Here is a 23,384-nt window from a genome sequence, read left to right on the forward strand (position 1 = left end):
TTGATCTTTAAGCCATGTGTGTATAAACTATGTGTAGGTAACTTTGACTTACACATGGGCTGTGTGCCAAAAGTCCATTTAAAAATCTGGTCTTTGGAACTCAGGTCATTATTTTTCCCTGTAAAGACTTTATGATAAATGATAATTAGCCTAGCCTATAAAATGTATTATAGTTCATGAATTTCCTGAATCAACAATAGCTAGAATTTCAATTTCAATTTTCCAAAATACCTTACATGTTACCTAATGTTAGCATTACAACCACCTTGTGAGATACTGCTCTTGTCCTCATTTTACAAATGAGGAAATTGAGGCAGAAGATTATTGGTTTGTCAAGGATCACAATGCTAAACTAAGAGACTGGAGCAGGCAATATTAAAATCCATGTTCCTACCTCCAAATCCAGAACACTACCCAATATACCACCTATTTTCCTTTGAATAATGAGATCATTTGAACACCTCTGATCACTGAGGTGAACTGAGTGCGAGCTGGGAATAAAGAAAAGTAAAGCTGGTATTCAAGGCTCCGTAGAATGTACCAGTGGGAAATACCCTGGGGAAATATTTCAATAAGGCTCTAGAACAGGGATTCTTATCTTATGAACTTTCCTAAACTTGTTTGTTCTTTTAAAATATTTTAATAACTCTTTCAATAAATCTTGTTTCCTTTGTAATCCTACATATTTTTAAACATTCTGAAAGAGGAGTCCACAGGTTTATCAGACTTCTAAAAGGATCCTTGCCACAAAACAAAACAAAACAAAACAAAACAGTTAAAAATTCTTGCTCTAGAAGGTGAGGCATAATTGAAGGTAGGGGCTAGATTAGTGACTTTTCCAAAGATGTCAAATAAGAATCCAGCAGCAGAGGCCACAAGTTTTAAAAGACAATTATGGGGGCGGCTAGGTGGTGCAGTGGATAAAGCACTGGCCCTGGATTCAGAAGTACCTGAGTTCAAATCAGGTCTCAGACACTTGACACTTACTAGCTGTGTGACCCTGGGGAAGTAACTTAACCCCAATTGCCTCACCAAAAAACAAAACAAAACAAAAGACAATTATACCAGCAGAAAATGTGGACAGTCAATAATGTGTTAAGGGTAGTAAAATGTTACCATTCTGTTAAAAAACATACTATGAGCTTCATCATCTGCCCTGCCTCAACAATCAACAAAGGCCTGGCAAGGTTATCTGAATGACACAGCCAAAGGCTCCATCTTACCATATAATGTGGCTTTCTACATATGCTACAACTGAAATTTTCTTGAGAGAAAAGACTCTCATGACATTTCTATATTATCCCTATTATAGACACTAAATAAATATTTTTTTCATTCATTCATTCATTCATTAACAGTATCTAGAGTTCAGATCTCTCAACATCCTCATGGGTAAAATGGAGAATTGTAAGTTGATTGGTATGCAATCTAAAACAGAATTAAATGAAATAAACTTCAACTTAAAGTCTCTGATGTATTCCAGGGTTCAGCATCTGATCCTGACCTGTGTAACACAAACTAATAGCATTTAGAGCTGGATCAGGTCTTAGAAATCTAGTCCAAGTACCTTATTTTATAGATGGTGAACTGAAGCTCCTAGAAGTTAATTGATTTTCCCAAGGTCAGGATGTTGGCAGAGATTTCATTTAAACCCAAATTCTTCAAAACCATAAATAGTCTATTCTTCCACTCTGCTATATTTGTTCAGTGACATTGACATATTAATGGCTTATTTACCAAATTTGCAGGGATGGAATAATATTAAAAAAAACAGAATAAAGAATAAAAATATAAATTACTCCATCAATTAAAGAACATTTACCTTTTATTGATAATGCTACATTTTTTGTTTAGCTTAAATTTTATTTTTATTTTCAAACTTCTCCCTCTCTCCACCTACTTTCTGAGAAGGCAAAAAATATGATACGCATTGTACATATGAAGTCTACCTTCCAGCCACAGTGCCAGTTGTTGGAAAAAAACAGAAATGAAAACAGTACTTCCTTCAAGGAGCCTTCATTCTTTTAAGAAAAGAAAACATATGCACCCATTTATATAAAAATTAATAAAGTATAACTATCATTAGGGATGGTAGATAAGCTGGTAGATAAGAAAAGACACTCATCTAGAAAGTGAATAAATGACACATTTAATAAGTGCTTACTATATGTGAAGTACTGTGATAAATTATAAGGATACAAGTAGAAAAGTAAAACAGTCCTAGTGATCAAAGTTTTCACATTCTAATAGGGGAGTCTAAATCTGAAGTTTTCAGTAGTAAGTCAAATAATCAGATGCCAAGGTTTAAGGTATAGCAGGAAAGTAAATATTAATGCATCTGTTGATAGAATCATATAAAAATTGCATTCCAACTAAACTTTGAAGAAAAATATAGATTATCACCACCACATCCATCATTGTTGTTGTCATTATTATTTTGTGATATGATTCCTTTTTTTTTTAAATCTGGCCCAAACTGTAAGTAGAGCAGCCATTTATAGGACTGATCCCAATGGTTACTCTCTTTTTATAACCTGGTTTGTCTCTCCCTAGGCAAGTTGGTGACACTCTGCTACTGGGATCTCATCATACCAGTGCCAGACTTCATTGTATACCCAGTCATCTTTAGCCCTACAATATCTCAGAACCTCCAAGTTCAATCTATTAGACTCAATGGCCTCTAGCATAGGAATTATAGGTGTGTACCACCATGCCTATTGAAACTAGCAATTCTAAGAGATGGAGGTAAGAGAAGAGTACATTTCAGGTGTAATATACTCTCTATTTAAGATACTACTCCATTTAAAAGAATCAGTTTAGTGTTAAAAGAAAATGAAAAATAGTTTTAATAAAGAAAAGTTTCATATCAACAATGAAAGGATGGATGTTAACACCTAAAGAGAATTTGATAAGACCTCTATTTAATTAAAAATACTAAAATATATGTATGAAGTAGCAGTTTTCTGATGGGATTTAAGCAGTTTGGAAGAGAAAAAAAATGAACTGCAGCATAAATATAGAGGCTCAAGGCACCTGGAGAACCATATAGAATGATAACACATTATTATGTAAATAGTTTCATGGTTTAAAGGATCAGAGAAAGAAGTCTTTCTTATTAGAAGGTGAAAAATATAACTATAAAGCAATAGTTCAAGGACAAAAAATGAGTTGGGCCACATTGAAGACTTTAGAGCTTCAGGATAAAAAGTTCTGTAAGCTCATTTGCATATAAGTATTTTATGACTAAAGGATAAAACTGAAAAGAATGAAAGTCATATGGCATATGGGGACTGAAGTATGATTTAAAATGAATATAGATTTCATACAGGAAATTTGAGGTTGTACCTTTTCATCAAAAGGTAGGTCATTGAGAACCAAAAGACAATGGCTTTGACTTAACTCATTGAAAAATACAGGAAAGAGAGAAAACTAAAGAATGACAGAAGAGGAAGAAATGGCAGGGAATTTAAAAGTCAGTTTGTTTGAACTGTCTAAAGAGACTAACAGCAAGAAGAATCAGCTGACAAGTAGACTGTCTGTTATTGCTTGATCATCTGAATGAAGATGACAGTTCATCTATTGCCTTCCAGCACCACCTAAAGCTTGAAAGAAGTGAAACTTATAAGTATATATTGGCCTTTTCTGCTCCTTTCTGTTCTGAGAACAGAAAACAGAAAAGGGAAAGGCAGATACAACAGATATTTTGATATGTAAAAAAGTTGGCTGGGTGGATTTAGCTAGAGATTAAACCTGAGATGTGTACTGGCAATACTGTTCTTATTTGACAACATAGCACCTGAATGAGTAAATAACTGAGTAGAATGGTTTGTGTAACACAGAAAGAGCCAATTTGATGAACTTTGCAGCTCCCCTGCTTAAAGTGAACTGCTTTTCAAATTAAGATCTTTCCATTTTTAAGTGCCCTTTGTGGTGATTAGGATTGAAGACATTTATAAATATTACATTCAAATATACAAAAAGAGGATTTACTCATCCAAGGAGTTGTAAGGATCAACAAACAAGCAATGAATAGAAATGGCATTTCAAGTGATACAGATGTTTTAAATTAACCAATATTAACAAAGCCTGAATTCCAGAGTTGAGGGTTACCCTAAGCATATGGATTTTTCTTTCTTTAGTTTCTCTCAGGGGCAGCTAGGTGGCACAGTGGATAAAGAACCTGCCCTGGATTCAGGAGGACCTGAGTTCAAATCTGACATCTGGCCTCAGACACTTAACACTGTGAGAATCAGAGCACCACCGACCTGCTAAGAAAGATATAGGGCAGCTCTGCCCAGAAAAGAAAACATGTGGCTTGGCATCCAGAAGTTCCCTGGCATCTGGAATTTATGCCTATAGAACCGCCTTTTAGTCATGTCAATCAGTGCTACCAGTCAATTGGCTTGGAGCTCTGTGTGAGGATGGCCCTGCTTCCTGTTTTCACAGGGGGCTTCTGGGAGAAGTGGCTAAGGATCTGGGTCTTTTTCATTCAGGGTCCAGCTGTCGGTGGGTGGGTCTCTCTCTCTCTCTCTCTCTCTCTCTCTCTCTCTCTCTCTCTCTCTCTCTCTCTCTCTCTCTCTTTCTCTCTCTCTTTGCTAAGCCCTAATATACCTTAATAAATGCTTAATGCCGAAAGACTGGTGCTAAAGCTTCTAATTTAAGGTGACCACACATTAGATTTTTTAGACATCACAGTTAGAATTTTAGGTTCCACAATACTTACTAGCTGTGTCACCCTGGGCAAGTCACAACCCTCATTGCCCCGCAAAAGAAAGAAAAAAGAGTTTCTCTCCCAGGGTCCTGCAAGCATATACCTAATTCTCCCTTACAGATACTAGGGGCATTGGTAGAAATTCATGCCCCATCTTTATATAAGTATTGTGTTGCATTTTATTTTTTTATGCATTTGATTTAATATGAGTATTTATTGTGTTATAATTATTTATTTTCCATTATTAAGTAAATAGCTATTTTAAATTCTACAAGTTTCATTGTTATGAGTGACTGGTTTGTGTAAATTTATACTTGTTGCATGGATTTTCTTCCAGCACTGTACCTTGGTAAGTTTGTTTCATTTTGAATAGGTTATTGAGTAAAAAGAAAGGTAATGGTGGGGACTCAAGACCTAGAGCAGTGAGAAAGCAAAATATATATCCCACTAACATGGCTATCAACAGGGTTCTGAAATAATTTGAGTATAACTGTGTGGTAGTATTAGGTCTCTAGAAACCTATAATGACATGTATGAGAGCAGGTTGTAAAAAAAAGGTAGATGTCTATATGTCTTGTGTGAGGGTGACACTATAAGGAATCTGTGTCAAATGGAGATAGTAGCCATTTCATATATTATGTTATTTTTATGGAGTTGGGGACCATGCCACACTTGTATCGAACAGATATTGAGAGACAGTCTGTGCAAAGAGATATAAAGATGGAGAACAGGATATAATTTAGCATCACCAAACCTTTTGGGCTGAGTGTATATAGTATTTAAGAATTCTGGATTGATATATTGCAACCAAGTTGGGAAAGGCTAGCACCTCTGGTGTGAGGGCTTGTTAAGCCCTATTCAGGGCCATTCATCCTTTGGTGTGTATATGATTCCCCTGTTTCATCAAGGAAATGTCCCATTTCTTGAGGAAACAAAGGGGGGACTGTAATGATTGGAATGACGCCACCTGCTGGAGACTTACTGTAGAAAAGCTCTGCCATGAAAGGAATGTCTTCAGGGCAAGACCATGCGTCTTTTCTTTGGCATCAGGAAGTGACGTTTACTGGTGAGAGGAGGAAGGGGGAGCCAGGAGTTCTGTCTCACTTCTTTTCCGTGGGACGCTGGTGGAGAAGGGAGCTAGAAATGCACTCTCCCTTTAATAGATAGGAATCTAGGCCTTTTCTTCTCTCTTTACCAAATTCTTATTCTCCTTAATAAATGCTTAAAAGTCTAACTCTTGCTAAAGTTTATAATTCATTGGTGACCATTCATTAGATATTTTAGACAGTTTAGCTAGAATTTTAGCCTTAACACACCCAAATCTCACCTGTGGCAACAAAAAGATATAGAATGTACAACAGTCATACCCTGGTAAACTTTCTTGGGAAAATGGGCTAAATTAGGTTTAGAGTAACCAAGATGATTCAAAATTTCTCTTAAGTTGGGCAATGTCTACTTCAAACATATGAAGTGTTTACACAGTTGGTATGAGAAGATGAGAACAATTTGTTTCAGTGGCCATGAAAACATGGAGTAGGTGCTATAGAGTATTTAGGGCTTAGTCAGGCATTAAAGACACCAAGGATATCCACTGCATCTTAGGTCATTGTTAGTTGTCTTGGCTTTTGTCCTGCCACTGGACTTAAATAACTCAGGAAGAGAGAGTGAGGCTGATAACTTTATGCAACTCAGTCTCACTTAAATCCAATTCACATGCAAATAAAGACACCACTTGTGTTGTTATTGGTCCTCTGAAAATGAAGAACAGAAGACAACAAAAACAACAGAATCACTTAACAAATATTCATTTAATTGAAGTCATTAGATCCAGTGGTTATCCCAGAGTTTTTAAGAAGTCTCATTATAAAATATGAATATAAATAATTCTTTATTTATTATTGAGAGATAAAAAGTAGGAATATTTGTTACTTGGTGTAAAATATCATATTGTACAAACTTGATACCAATGTTAGTTTTAAGGAAAAAAGTTATATTGAACTTTAAGTAAAACATGTTTTAAATTTAATAGAACTGAAACCCAAAACAAAGCATTTGCCCTGAACATTTTAATGTTTCTTTTTAATCTGCCTACCATTGCAATAGAAACATTGAATTCCAGACCTGAGAAGCAATTCATTGACTTATAATTTCATACAGAGCAAAAGACAAAATTGTGTTTTTGTAGTAGATAATGAATCTCAATTAAATAGGAAAATTAAAAGATTAGTATCCAGATGATGCACTTGTTATGTGAGGTGACTCTCCGTAGATAGGAATTAGGAATAATCTTTCATAATCCAATTTAGAATATGACATTATTTAAATTACTCTGATTAATTTTCCAAAAAGTTTTACAATCATCACACCACTTAATAGGATTAAAACCAAACAATAAAAAGTCAGCATCTTATTGCAGTTATGGAAAGAAAATCAGGTAATTGAATGACTTATGGGTAAGAACAAATAGGGTGATATTAAATCAAGACTATCAAATTCTCTCTAATTTCACAGAAATTGCTATGGTCATTTAAATTGGTTTTACAATTGAAATCAAGTAACAGGTATATCTAAAGTTTTGAGTTAAAGGAAAATTACTGGAATGAGCAAACCCTAAAACTTGGACAAAATAGGAAAAAATAGGAGAATTACTTTAGCAATAGTAGCCTGGTTTAAGTAAAATTATCTATTTCTTATTTTGAGGATAACCATTTAAATCAGTTGTCAAATTGATGTGATTTGGCAATCATAAAAGGATAAAACCTCCTGGACACACTTGTACAAATCTAGAAGTATTAAATTTCATTTTATATTTTTTTATTTCATCAAAATGAAATGGAATTTTAAAAAATGAAATGGAATTACATCATTTTAGTACTAAAGAGCCATAGGAAATTCCGAATAACTGAATACCAAAACTATGCCACTTTCAGTTGTAAGTAATCACTTTTTTGCCTGTGGTGGTGAAATAATGTAGAATGAAGTGGGGGACGGGAAGAATTTTTGGAACTTTGGTTGCAAGGAAATTAATGCTTTCCTTTTATTGGGGATACTCCATAAATACTTATTGGTTACTTGATTTCTTGACTGAACTCAACTTTATTGTAACTTCTAAAGTTGGTTAATCAAGCAACAAATATTCTCTACTATATGCTGTCCATAGAAACCCAAAGAATGAAATAGCATCAACTCTTAAGAATCTTATAACCTGGACCAGGAACTCAAGTTACTGCTTATCAAGGAAAAACACCATAGGTAAATTATAATTCTTGAACTCTTAATTATTAAGCTTTTATAGCTTTTAAAATTCCACATTGTTATTAATTTTTTATAAATTTATCACCTTAAATATTTGTAGGTACCAAGAAGTATAAAGTAGAACAACCATGATTTTCTCCACAAGAGGTGCCAAATTTTGAAGAGGACTGAGAACTCTTATACTCCATGCACAGCCTGATATAACTGATCTTAGCATCTAATTAACAATAATTAATTAAAATGGTAAGCTACCAAAAGCTGGCTTGTTCTCTATCAGTCATACCCTGACCTTAAATAAACTTCTCCCATACTTAGTCATGTTAGGAACCTTAGCAATAATTTCAAAGTATTCTGGGATCTTTCCCTCCAACCAACTACATTTGTCTTAAAATTTTATTTCAGGGCACCTTTTGTGTATCTTAGATTGCAAAATTGTTAGTTACTATTTGGTCTATATTTAATAATGATTTTATGAACAACACTGTAGTGAGTAATAAATTTGGGCTGCATATTTAGCCAATCTGAATAATTTATATTAAAAGATACACTTTATCTTCTAGAATAAAACTTTTCAATGCCCTTTATGCCTTTCCACCTGATAATTTTTTTATGACATGCTGTGACTAAAAACAAAACAAAACAAAAACAAAACAAAAATCAATAGCCAATACATAAATAACTGGAACTGGGTCTTTACATCCTTACCTAGGCTGGTGCTGAGGTAAAAAATTCTGGCACAAGGCCCATACTCAGACCTACACACACACACACACACACACACACACACACACACACACGTGTATGTGTGTATATGTGCATATGTATATATGCGCATATATGTATAGATATGTGTATATACATATAGATGCATAGTGTGTATGTGTGAGTATGTGTGTATGTAATACACATATGTATGTGTATATATGTGTGTATATATATATATATATATATATAGAGAGAGAGAGAGAGAGAGAGAGAGAGAGAGAGAGAGAGAGAGAGAGAGAGATCATATCGTTGTTTTTCCTTCATTCTCAAAGAGGACTATGATAATGGGATGGTACCAAGACTTCCAGTGGATTGGATGTTGTGAAATTTCTAAGTAAGAGAAAGAAAATAAATAGCAAAGTCTCCAAGCTGTAGAAAATAGGTTTATTGAGAGAGGGTACCTGTCTCACAATAAAGCCAGTTAAGTCAGGGGTAGGACATGAATGACTCCAAGTAGTACCAGTCTCAGACTTCTATACCCCATGAGGCTTAAATGCTTATATACCTTACTATTTTTAAATAAAACTTCTCCCATTGCATCTATATAACAAAGCCAAATGGTACTGTTCATTAATTCAATAGTAATTCCTGGGACTCTTACAGCTGTTCCTTCAACTGTTAATGGACATGTCCTTTCACCTGATTGGTTGACCATCTAGGACATCAACTTGAGGAATAAGTGTTCATATACATGACAAGGTGCGCTGGTGAGTCATGATCTCTAATGCTGATTGGTCCCTTCAGCTTAGAAGATACTATCTTTAGGGCCTTGGCTAACCACAATGTACCACAATGAACACAGTAAAAGGGACTTAGTTATCCAGAAAAAGAGCAAGTTCACAATTCATTGATACCTGAAAATATATTATTGTGGGCATCTAGGTGGCACAGAGGACAAAGCACCAGCCCTGGATTCAGGAGGACCTGAGTTCAAATCCGGCCTCAGACAATTGACACTTACTAGCTGTGTGAGACTGGGCAAGTCACTTAACCCTCATTGCCCCTCAAAAAACGAAAGACAAAAATTACTGCATTGGCTTAAGGCACTAAGGAATATATTAGAGTACATAAAGAATAATCACATAATATCTATGCTCTATGCTATAGTATTATTAAATTAAGAAATCAAAGAACACTTAATTTTGAGTAAATCACTATTTGCAGTCTGTTATCCTGATTACTATCACAATTAAATTTCTTATATTTAAGGGGTGGGGAAAATCTCACTCACAGTGAGGAAGGGTCACCAACCTTTCTCTCTCCTCTAGAGCCATCTGGATCCAGTGACAAGATATATATCAGGATGATAGAGATGGCCCTAGATGTTTAAGACTATTGGGGTTAAGTGATTTGCCCAGAGTCATACAGCTAGTAAGTATCTGAGGTGAGATTTAAACTCAGGTCCTCTCAACTTCAGCGTTAGTGCTCTATCCACTGTACTACCTAGCTGCCCCTATATACCAGGTATTCTGCTAAGCACTGCATACAAAAAGATGCAAAAAGTAGTCCCTACACTAAAGAAGCTTACAAATATCAAGTGGAACATGAATCAAGAGCAATGTAAGTAAATAAAAAAGCAACACTAACTGATGTCTAAATAAATCACCATCTGCTTGGATCACAAAGGATTAAAAGAGGTTTTTTTTTTAAGGATTTTAATGTGTTTTGCCAACATGCATATAGAATTCATAAGGAGAATTTGAGGCCAATACTACTGATTTGATTTAATAACACACTAGGTTCTTTCCAATTATCTCAGGAGGTATTAGGAAATACCCAAACAAAAATTAATTAAATGTTTTCATTTTAATTAAAAAATCTATGTACATGCCAATATACTTTCAGGAGAGGAGAAATCACATTCTCAAATAATGATGGTGTCACAACTCTCAAAAGGTTGGCTGCCACCATTTCAGTATATAATAAAATAACAAAAAGAAACCCTTAAACTAAAAGTAATACCAGTGAAATAGGGCTTTTCTGAAAATTCTCTGTCAAACTTTTATATGCTACAGTAGTTTTCTCATGACCTTAGGAGAAAATTGGCCTGAGAAACCCCTATAGAATAGAAAAGCTCTTAGATACTTGACAAGTGAAGACCATTACTATCTGTAACAACTGAAAATAATGTTACTGGTAATAAAAAACAGAAGGTTAAAGTATTGTAGCCCTGGAATCTGTACCAATTCCAGCATCAAACAGAATTTTAAAATAAACAAACAGGCATCCCAGGTTAACTAGGTCTTCCATGAAGGAGATTAGCAAACTACATGTTCTGCATTTAAAATCATGATGCCTTTGACAAGACATTGCAATCAGATTCTCCCTAGTGTTTACCTATCTTCCAGGACTCAGGTAAAAACCTAGGAAGGTATTTTAAGCAGTGAGGAAATGTAACTGAGAGAAATGTTCTTTATACCAGTTAGTAGCTCGGAAAGTATGCCTTCACTACCCAGAAAAACCACAGGGAATAGAATTCCCTTGTCATTCTCTATAGCAAGATTTCCCATTCAGTTGTAGCCAATTGTTTCTTCACCCCAGAAAATCTGTCCTCAGAGCAAATGCTCCAAAATACTCTCCTGGGTTATATGCTAACTTCTGTTATTTTCTGCTGGTACAGATATTAAAAAGTTGGCCACATTTTTGAATCCTGGATGGATAAATTGGAACAAATGTACAAACATTCTACAGAACACACAGTTGTGTTGAAGATTTTAAAATATATAACTTCTACAGCAAACTAGTGTTCTCGAAGAGTTAATAAGTGAAATGTACATAGCTTCTTATTAGGATTGACACAAAATATCACAAAGAACTGCTTGGATTTTAAAACAAAATGGTTTTCACAACATTATTAGCACGATACTTATAGAATTATCCTTATGGAAATCTTCCCCACCCCCAAGATATTTAACAATATTCTTTTCATGAAAGAACTAACCTCAAGGGAAAAAATTACTTTTTCATAGTTTATTACATGTTGTTCAACAGGAATTGGACATGCTTGATGTAATAATTTAGAATATATTTAATTCCTGCAAGCATTAATAGTCATGTTTTCAGTCAGTTGATAGATTAATTGCAAGTATTCATCTTTAATCCAAAGAGTCCTGTTCTCATTTTGTTCCAGTTGGTAACATCCTTATATCTATGACCTTAGTATAGTTTGATATATTTATCGTTAAAATCATTTTTTCTTTGCCCTATATTTGATATTTACTCCTTTCTGGTTAAACATTCTTTAGCATTTAAACTGGTTTAATATGATGCAGCCCTCTTTTTAAAATGAAATAAATGTTGTTATTCTTTAAGCAGTTTTTCATCAAAAAAAGTATATTATTTTTGTTACACATTTATTGACTTTAATATTTTAGATTTCCTCTTATTATCTGATTCCTGATAATAATTTTAATTCAAATATTTCATAATTGTCTATATGAGCTAGTGTTTTACTTTCCTATATTATATTCCAATAAAAATGGTACAGCTATACCTTCAAACAACAACAACAAAAGATTCTTTAGAAGTGTAGCATGTATTCTAAAGGATTTATTTTCAAATAGAAAGAAATTACCTCTAAGAAAAATTTTGGTGCTCATATATTGCCTAATTTATAATAATTTTATCATATAGCTAAGGCCTACATTTCATACACTATGTATCATGTTTATTAAAAAAAAATTCCTTCATGTCTTTTAGACTGTCACACAATGGTTTGTTCTGCATATTGCTGTTATTTCAGAGCAAGCAACAGCTAAGCTATCCACTTGAAGATGGCTTCCATGGATACTTTACGTATTTCCTTTACTCATATGTCCAAATCTGGCCAGGTATTCAGGGACAGGCAAAATAAGCCATTTAAGTGTTGATACCAGGGTAAAAAAAAATATTACGTAATCTTCAAAAAAAATGGCTTAGATAGAAAAGGCACAGTCATTTAAAATTGTTTCTGAAGCTTTAACATCTTGGACCCTTCTGTGTTTATACCTCAATTCCTTCATAGACTTCTCTTTTAAATATGTAGTGTTTGGATCCCTTTGTTTAACCGCCTCATAATTTGATCACCCCCTACCAAGTGATTTAGTTCTCTGATTTCACTTGCTTTCTGTCTTGAATTTGGTAACATTCTATCCTGTTCACAGTCCCCCCAAAGTGAACTTTGTCTATACAAAAAAATCACGAAGGACCTTAAATATAAGGCAATGCTGCCCTGGAATTACTAGCTAGCTTGAACTTTTCCCAATTTTTGGCCATAGTTAATTGGTCAAATAATGCATTTATAGGTTATAACCCCCTTTTAAAAAAATTTGCAGAATTGATAATCTGCCTTGATGGAAAGATTTTCCTGTGTAGGATTTCCTTATACCAGTGAAATCATAGGTCCAGACATTCCATTATTACCTATCAAAATTGTTCTCTAATTTGCCAATAACCCTCTGATAGCATTTTTATTTCTTAATCTAGAAGACTTGGATTCAAACCATCTTTTTTTTTTTAAATCTAGAGAATACTCAGATTTTAAGTGTGGGTTATACACCCAGTAAGTTAGAATCAAGATTTGAAACCAAGTCCTTAATCGAGGGCTAGTTATATTATACAACACATTTCAGGGCTAGTTACACACACACACACACACACACACACACACACACACACACACACCCCACACCTTCCCATACATACAGATATATGTATATATCTGTATGTGTATATCTATGTATACATATACATACACAAATATATTTATATACATATATATACATATATACCCTCATTTTAAAATGAGGATACTTTGACATCAAGTAGCTATGTAACATCTAATTACTTTATATAATGTTGTAGAGTATGTATATGTGTGTATATATGTCTTTGTGTGTGTATATATATACTTATATTTCTATATGCATATGGATAGAGAAACTGATCCTTTATGCGATTCAATATCCTCATTTTAAAATTGCCCCAGGACAACGAGGGTTAAATGACTTGCCCAGGGTCACACAGCTAGTTAGTGTCTGTCTGGATTTGAATTCAAGTCCTCCTGAATCCAAGGCTGTCTCTTTATCCATTGTCTTTCATTTTTTATTCAAGTTTTCTTATACAGAATGATTAATATGGTTATGTTTTACATAATCCTACATATATAAACTATATCTAATTGCTTAGCAACACAGGGAGGGGGTGAGGGAGGTAGGGAAAGAGGGATAGAATCTGGAAATCAAAGCTTTAAATAAAAATGTTTATTAAAAAAGAAAATTCTATCAAGTCTAGGTTTCGTAGTCATCCACTAGACTGGACAATGTCTTAACTCTAAAAAGAAAAAAAAAATTTCACAATGGTACTTTCTATCCACTACAGGATAGCTGCTGCCTACCTCCCTGAGAACATCCTAGCTTTCTTGAGTTATCTTATATTTTCCCCACAATGAGTAGTATTTCATCAATGGACAGATTACAAATAATTAATAGAAATGAGTTACAACTTTTAGTTCTGAATTAAGGGAAATCTTTGACTCTGTATGTAGTCAATATGGTATAGTACTCTGGCCTACTCTAGGACTATATGATCTATATTTTTGGTTGTTTACTTGGAATTCATGAGCTTTTTAACATATATATTTATTACTGCATTTTAATAGGTTGCCTTTGTGATCTCATTACTGCATTTTATGAATTTAAAAACATTATTCTGAGAATGGGTCCAAAAGCTTTATCAGATTCTCTAAGGGCTCAATGAGGCAAAATAAATTAAGAATCCTATGATCTCAAGCATTACGTCAATTTGGCCATTTCAATTTTCACATCTTCAAAAGCATCAGGGTATTGAGGTTTCAGAATGACTTTATTTTGTACATATTTTTTAGTGGGAAACATACTGGTCCTTTAGTCAGAAGATTCAGATACAAGTTCTCTCACTAATGGCATTGTCTTTCTAGAGTAAATCACCTCTCTCCCTGGGACTGTTTTCTCATACAGAAAAGGCATTGGGATAGTTGAGAATCTGAGACCCCTTCGGTATGTATGATCCTTTCTCTTATAATTTCAATTATTAGTCCACTTTCTCACTCCTTCTCTCTTTAGTCCCTTGCAATCTGATTTCTGTATTTATCACTCTAGTAAAACTGCTTTCTCAAGATTATTAAAACCTCCAAAGAGCCTTCCCTATCCCCCAATCTTCATCCTCTTTGAACACAAAGAAGAATGGATATCTTTTTCTTCTGGATATTCTTTTATCCCTTAGATTCAGAGATTCAAAACTCTCTAATTCTCCTACAATTTTAATTTATTTTACCTATTTTACTAGTACTTCCATTACATGATTTATCTTTGGCTCTGTTTTCTTCTCTTTCTACCACAACTCCCCTGATAATCTCATTTACTGCCACTGCTTTGAATATTAACTTCTATGTAGATACTTCCCAATCCACATTTCAAAAGTCACTACTTTTCTTAGCTCCAGCCCCAGATTTTCCACTACCTCTATGACACTTCTCCCTAGATACCACCTAGCACCTTAGACTTAACATGTGCTTAAGTGTACTGTATTTCACCTTAAGCATACTTCTTTTCACTAGCCCTGACATGACGAGAAGCTGAGTTCATATCCCACTTCTGATCACTACCTCTGGTACTTAAAACAAGTCACTTACCATCCCTGAGTCCAGTATCCTCATCTGTAAAATGAGAAAACTGGATTTAATGGCCTTTGAGGTCCCTTTCAAATCTAGATCTATGACCCTATGACCCATAACTTCCATCATTTTCACCTACATTCCAAGTTCAGAACTGTCTTATTTTTCTTCAGTTCCCTTATTTATTCAGTTATCAGATCCTCTCAGCAATTATCACACAATATCTCTGGTGTTCATTCCTCCTTTCTCTATTTCTACTACAACCTCCAAAATACAGATTCTCTGTAGCCATCATGAAAGTCCTCAGATTCCAGTTTCACCAGGAATGGATATAGAGACTACAATACTCTTAGCTGTTCCCATTAATAAAATACCATGCTTTAACTAAAATCATCAAAATACTTTAGCAATTAGCAACATAAGGAAAAGTTAGACCAATAGCTGTTGAAGTAAATTGTAACTTTTTGTGCTTCCCATAGGTGCCTACAGAGACTGCTTGTGGGTTCAAGTAACATTGGCCCATCAAAATAGTCTTATCAGTTCAGAAGAGCAATGCTCCACCCCCCTGGGATTGCTTTTATCCACCACCTGCAGTAGGCCACATCAGCCCAAAGTCATATAAGCAACTGTGAAAAATATGCTCTTTGAGCTATGCATGCATGCCTCTAAATTCTCCTCCCTTCTCTGTTTTAAAATCATATTATTTAAATAGTTAATTTTCCACTGCACTGCTACCCTAAGGATTCTTACTTGACTAAAATGTATGTCAACAGCTAGAATTTATTAGAGGGGTTGGGGAGGAACCACAACAGGGCTCATCAAAGTCTACCACACCTTTACTATCATTTAAAAAAAATTATTATTATTGCAGACACCCTGCCTAAAATAGTCTGACCAAGCCTTGTCATCAGTAAATAATGCCAAAATAGCATTTAGTGCAGAACAACAACAGGGGTAGAGCATGTCTCTGAACACATTAATACCTCAACATACTTTCATAAATTTCATGCTTGACATCATCAGTACATGTGGGATTTGGCTGCGTGGTGAGTTTTTTAAGACCACATAAATTTCCCCAGAAGTTCATTACTAAGATGAGGTTAAGTGTTATAATATATTAGTTATTATCCTTCCCTGGACTTTGCAAGTATTTCCATAAGGGTTTTTCATATCTATTCTGGGCTATTCTGAAGCAGTCTTCACATTAACTTAATGCCATGTCATCCCTCTTTGCCATTGTCAAGAGCTTGATTAAACTTTCTAGACTAGCTGCAGCTTTATAAAACAGAACCAAATTATGTTTTAGGCCATGCTACCATATACTAACAGTTGTAGTGGTTAACAATTGGGATAAAAGAAATTTAATAAATACCTTTAATGTAAAGACTATTTTGCCTTCCTTTGGAAGGATGAAGGGAATAACGCAAATATGTTCAGAAGCAAATAGGTGTTTTTTATGTTTTCACATATAATAAATTCTGCATAAGTATTTACTTGATATGATTTTGTTTCTCTGCCCTACCATGTCATAGCATTGAGTCCTTCCCATATTAAGGGGTAGCATTATACTTTAGCCCACTGGGGCCTTAAGTATGCAGCATAGGAACAACTGCTTTCCCTCTTTTCCTCTCCCTCTTTTCGCATCCTTTGCATGAATTAGATCTTCTGGCATATGTTATAAAAATGGAATATAAAGTGCTTTCTCTGTATCTGCTGGGTATATAAGATGCTAGGAGGTTTGAAGGAACTGAATCCAAATAAGGTGTGACTACACAAAAAACAAAAGAAAAGTGAAATGAGATTTTTAGTTTTGGGGGTAGTGAGATAGAAAACACTGAGTGATTGTTCTGCCAGATAAACCTGTTGGCAAGCTGCTATAGAGAAGTGAAAAGAGCACTGGCTTTGGAAGCCAACAACAAAATTTAGTCCTAGATATCCTTCTTTGCTAGATATGTGACTTTAGACAAGTCACTTATTTTTTTTAAAGCATCAAAATCTTTCATCTTCAAGATGAGAATAATAATACCTGCATCATCTTCCTCACAGGGTTGTTATGGAACTTGAATGAGTTACTATGCCATAATAAAAGGTCATACAAATATGTAGTATAGTACAATGTACCATATAAAAAGAAAAACACTCAACTAAAATAAGACACTCAAGGAGGGTCATGAAGTTGATTGATATATAATTGTTATATTAAAAATGGCACTTAGGTAAGCAAGGGTCAGGACAGATGAATTATAAAATATCATCCTTCAGTTTGCTTACACAAAGATCCTTATGTTTCCTTCTATAATTATCGCAGTTTGTGTGTTCAGGGTCAATGAAAAATATTAATTGCAACCTGACCATTGACAAAGTGTCTTTGCCTTAACTCTTGTTGATAAAGTTCAACAATGACAGTACTATGAATATTTCTACCATCCAACAAATTTGGTGAAAGCATAGCCAACCAAAGATCCATAGCAATTATAAAAATAGTTTGCTTCTAGTTCTCAAGGAGTAGAAATTCATCTTTTTTTCAAATTCAACTATATTTATTATTATACTTCTAAGAAATGGTCAACATTTATTTGTTTCTTTGCTGCAAAGTTAAAGTAGTAAAACAGGAGAAAGAGAGGTAAAAAGCATTCCAGTTTTAAGAGTTGCCAACTGTTTGTTGCACAAAAAATAATTTGGAATTCAAATTCAAACTTCCTAACAGGATTAAGTTCCCAGAGAGCTGATTCACCAAATTTCAAGCCAGAGAAATTCACTCTTCCACTACCAATCAATAAAAATTGATTTTGGCACAATTAAAAGAGATAGCATTACCAAAGATCAGAGACCCATTTTAGCCACATTCTTGGTATGGACATGGCTATTTCATTTGGGGATGTTGAAAACAAATAGGTGTTAATATTCACAGTGACAATTCTTGAAGTATGAAAATGTTTTCTTTCTCTCTTATATTTTCCAAATACTATATGTTTGCTTCAGAACTTTGTAAATAATACAGAATGATATAGGAAATATCAGTTGCTTTTTATAGTCTTTTCCCCAAATAATTCTTGGTTGAGTCTACATTTGGGACAGATACCCCTAGTCCCCCATTGGATAATATGCACTAGAGACATTAAATTCCCCGGTCTGAGGCTTTTAATATAATGCTTTATCTAGAAATTTGGCTCTTTTATCTGCTGTATTATCAATCAGTCAATAAATAAATGTCTTGGAAAACATTAGAGAGGAATAATAAGTTTGACCTAAAAGTAAATAAAAGGATGTAACAAATTATATAACTTTTTTGATGATTATAATCTTCTCCTTCAAATATATATATATATATATATATATATATATATATGTGTGTGTGTGTGTGTGTGTATGCATATATGTATATATATATATGTGTGTATATATATATATATATACATACATATATATGTATATTTAAAAGCACATACACATTCACATCAGTATTCTACCAGCAGCAAAAGCATAAGATACTCACTCTAAAGAATTATAATTTCATGTGGCCCTAAGAACAACAAAGAGATATATATGATGAAAGGAAATAGGCCACCTCATATTACTAATGATGATGTATATACAAAAAAGTGACATAAAAAACTACCTCCACAGATAAATTTATATTCTTAGGTAATTGTCTATGGGTACCAAGAGTTTAAAGGAAAGATTCACACAAAGTGACACAGATAGTATATACCAGAGGCATAAGGTAAAACTATTTCTTCCTAACTCAAGGACAAGCTGGTCCTTGATTCACTACAGTAAGTGGTAGGTTGGAGTCAGCTTTGCCTGACTCCCCAAGTTGATAAATTTTCATTGTGACTGTTTACACCTCTGAAATCCAGAAATGCTCCAAATCAGGGCATGATTTATTGTCTGTTGATAGTTTATACTTAAGAAAATGAAGGAGAAATATTAAACATATTTCTTTCCTACAGACAGCTGGTTGTTAAACATGTAATAGCACATTCCTGACTATGCTGCACTGCTTTTTGCACATACAGCTGTCTGTAATTATGTCAGACGTCTATTGACACTATGCCCAATGGCAAAAAATAAAAGGAAATCGGCAACGTCATATTACAAGGGATGATGTGTATGCAAAAAGTGACATAGAAACTCCCTCCAGGGAATAATTTCTCTTAGGTAATTGTCTAGAGGTAACAAAAGTTTAAAAAATTTGCATATAGTAAAACAGATAGTATATTGCAGAGGCATTACTTAAAACTACTTTAACCTTGTGAATGTATCTGTTGGAAGACAACTTTATTTTTCTTCAATCATTTATTTAATATTCTCATTTAATTCATTATATTTATGTTATTTAGATAAAAATTAACCTCATAAAAATACTAAGAAGATGCTATTATTTCCTATTAATAGCCCTTTAGATACTACCCACTACCAAACTACATAGACCTAATCTCCTCTGCTTGGACACAAGCAAATCACAACAATACAATAAATATTTGTTAAACATTTATGATGTGCCAAGCACTGGAGATACAAATAGAGACAAAAGAGACAGCCTCTGCCCTCAATGAACTTACAAGCTAATAGGAAAAAAAACATGCAAACAAATATATGCAATTGCAAATATATACAAAGTGCTGGACACCATAACAGAAATGCATAAACAGACCACTTAAAATTAAGGACTCATTCATATTAACTCTCAAAGAAACATAACCATTTTTATTCATTCTTTTCTGAGTCAGATTATAGGTCAATTTTAGTATATGGATGGAGAGATTTGTCATTCTGAATTTAAACTTTATGTAAATCTCAGAACTTTCAATGACAAAATGTGTAAATTTTTTTTTTTTTACTAATTTGTAAAACATTAGATCCCAGGGGCACAGCTCAGGCTATGACTTGATGCAGGGATTGTCTAGTAAATATAGCAATGAAATGTATCTAAGAGAATAGAATTTATTTCTCATGCCAAGGAATGCATTTACAAGTTTGTTGTACCTATACTTATCACCTTTAAAAATAAGATCTTCACAGCATCTCAGATTAAACCTTGAATTTACAGAATCTGTAGCTTATGTTATCATTGAAAATGGTTTTGAAAGAGAATCTCTCCATCTACAAATAATTGTACCAGGATTTAGTACAATAGCATTTTACTATTAAATGAAAACTTAAAGATCATATAGTCTGATTCCATACTCTATAATACCATTCCATTAAATAAAGAAAAAGATCAAGAATTACAATACTTCATTATACAATAGAAGTGACCCTGGATTCTTAAAGCACCAGAAAATCACAAGTTTAGGGAAGTACTAACAGATTTTAAAGGCTTTGAGGAAAGACTCATCCAGTAAGTCAGTAAGCAAGTATTTATTGAGCATTTACCAAGCATTGTGCTAAACTCTGAAAATACACAGAATGACAAATACAATCTTTGCCCTCAAAGAACTCACATTCTAATGGAGGTGACAAATGCAAATAACTAAGTATATTATATACATATATATGAACATATATATATACACACATATACATATATACATAATATATAGTATATATGTAGAATATGTAGAAAGAAATAAAGATGGGTACATGGGTTTCTAATCCTGAAGACCACCTATACTAAATTCATGCATACTCTTCACCAAAAGATTTACCACAGATTAATAATAATGATATATTAAAATACATCATTCAAATAAATTTTAAAAATATTAATATTGATACCTACTATGGGTCTAATCTGATATTTCAAACATTATAGCAGATAATTTAGAGAATTGTTTTAAAATGTCCATGTAATATTCTCCAATATTGCTGTTGTTTGTCTATTTTCAAAAAGGACCAAAGACATCACAGGTTTAATTTGTGCATGAATTGGATTTAAGTGAGACAGAGTTGCACGAAGTCATCAGCCTCACCTTTTCTTGCAGAGTCATGAAAGCCCAGTAGCAAAACAAAAATCAAGATGATCAGAGATGGACCAGAATGCAGTGGATGACCTTAGTATTTTTGATGGCTGACAAATCTTTAAATGCTCCACAGCACCTACCTCAGTTGCCTTTATGGCTATTGTAACAAATTTTTCTCATCTGCCCATTCTACCAGGAAAAGTCTTCACATGCATAAGGTAGACATCCCCACCAACTCACAGAGAGGTTTGAGTACTGGTGGTTATTCTTAACCTGGTCTGACAAGATGATTTACTGGTGTGTGGCCACTCTGTATGTTACAGCTTCTTGGAGTCACAGGTGGAAATTGAGTGCCAGGGAGATACCAAAGGTGGATAAATAGCCCTGAAAGGGGCTCAGCAAGCACTCACACCAAAGGTGCTAATAGTCTTTGAACAACCAATATACCCCCATGCTTTCCAATAGATAAGTGGTTAAAGAATATTAATAGTTCAGGAAAAAGAGAACAAAACATGTTAATAGCTATATAAGATGTTGATCCAAATCAAGAACAATAATAGAAGTACCAATAAAAAAACTCCAAGTTTGTATTCACATCATATCCAGCAAAGCTGAAAAACGATGCAAATAGGTAAATATTGGAAAGGCTATAAAAAAAATAAGGAATATTAATATACAGTGTTGGTAGAGTGGGATCTGGTTTTAATGATTCTGGAAAAAAAATGTTGGATATTACTGGAAAAAAATATGAAAATATCCAGACCCTTTGAGTTGGATATTCCACCACTACTGGTTATATAGTCCAATAAGATTAAAGACAAGAAAGAAATGTCCCATATATACATGACAATATTCACAATAGCTTTTTTCTTGTAGTAGCAAAGAAGTAAACACAAAGTAAATGTCCTTAAAATTGGGAAAGACTTAACAAGTTGTGGGAAATAAAAGTCATAAAATATTAATGTGATATAAGAAATGACAGATAGGAAGAATTTAGAGAAACAAGGAAAGATATATGTGAACTAAAAAGGAGTGGACTATACAAAACTAAGAAAACAATATTTAAAAAGGCTAAATTTAAACAGAAATAATAGTAACATAAATGTAGTTCAGTGCTACATAATTATGCTGAACAGACTTTGCACTGGGGCAGAAAACTACAGAGAAAGAGAACTATGGTATGGAATATCACACGTGTTGTCAGGCACAATTAAAATGTTGATTGTGTTAAACTGAATTTTTTTCTCTTTCTTTTTTATTCCTTCTTACGATAAATATCTTGCTGGATAGCAAAGGGGGAAATATACATTTGGGGGGAAAGGTGATTTTTTTTCAAAGGATGTCAAAAATTGTTTAAATCCAAAATATTGATATTCAAAGCAAAAAGGGCAATATTTGAACATCAGTAAGGAAATGTCAATTTCCTTTTTTTTTATTTTTAAAAATAGTGATGTCTGTCTTTGCCCTTCCCTTTCTTCCACACTCATTGACTACAAGAAGGAGAAAAAGCCATATACACACATTTGCATGCTAGTGTTGTTGGTAGTGGTAGTGGTGGTAGTGTTTTGGAGAAATGGGATTAGGAGCTAGGAGCAAACCTGTAAGTGGTTTCCCAGTGCTGATGCATTGGGAAACTATTATACAAAGACTTCCTGAACTAATGCAGATTTGCAAATAATCAGTAATTCAGAGAAATCTCATTAGCAATTGTAATTTAGAACCTTAAAAAATTACATAGGACACAAATAGGTAAAGTCACTTGCCCATAGTTTCACACACTCAGGATGTGTCTGAGATAGGTCTCAAACCCCAATCTGCCTTACTCTAAGGCCTGCACTCTCTATCCACTATACCATTTATTTACTGACAACCTTATTTATTTGGGGGGTGAGAATTGGAAAGTCTACAATGAGCAAATCTACTATAAACTTGGAGAATATTTCCTTTCACCAGGATACATGCATTCTTGTTAAATGTAACAGAAGAAGCCTCAGGCAACTATACTCAAATAACTCCAGAACAGCTGTTTTGAACTTTAATAGTTCAACACTGGAAGTAAAAATCAATATGGTCTTATTAGTGTCAAAAATAATTGTTCCAACAGCAACGTGTGCTT

General features: G+C 33.9%; 1 protein-coding gene across 1 annotated transcript in view; it reads right to left on the reverse strand.

The window, feature by feature from the left end:
- The window catches only part of CCDC102B (coiled-coil domain containing 102B), a 693,652-nt gene that overhangs the window by 557,233 nt on the left and 113,035 nt on the right, over positions 1–23,384 (reverse strand). The window lies entirely within an intron of this gene.

This window comes from Dromiciops gliroides, chromosome 1 (genome assembly GCF_019393635.1).
Source record: "Dromiciops gliroides isolate mDroGli1 chromosome 1, mDroGli1.pri, whole genome shotgun sequence".
Taxonomy (NCBI): Eukaryota; Metazoa; Chordata; class Mammalia; order Microbiotheria; family Microbiotheriidae; genus Dromiciops; species Dromiciops gliroides.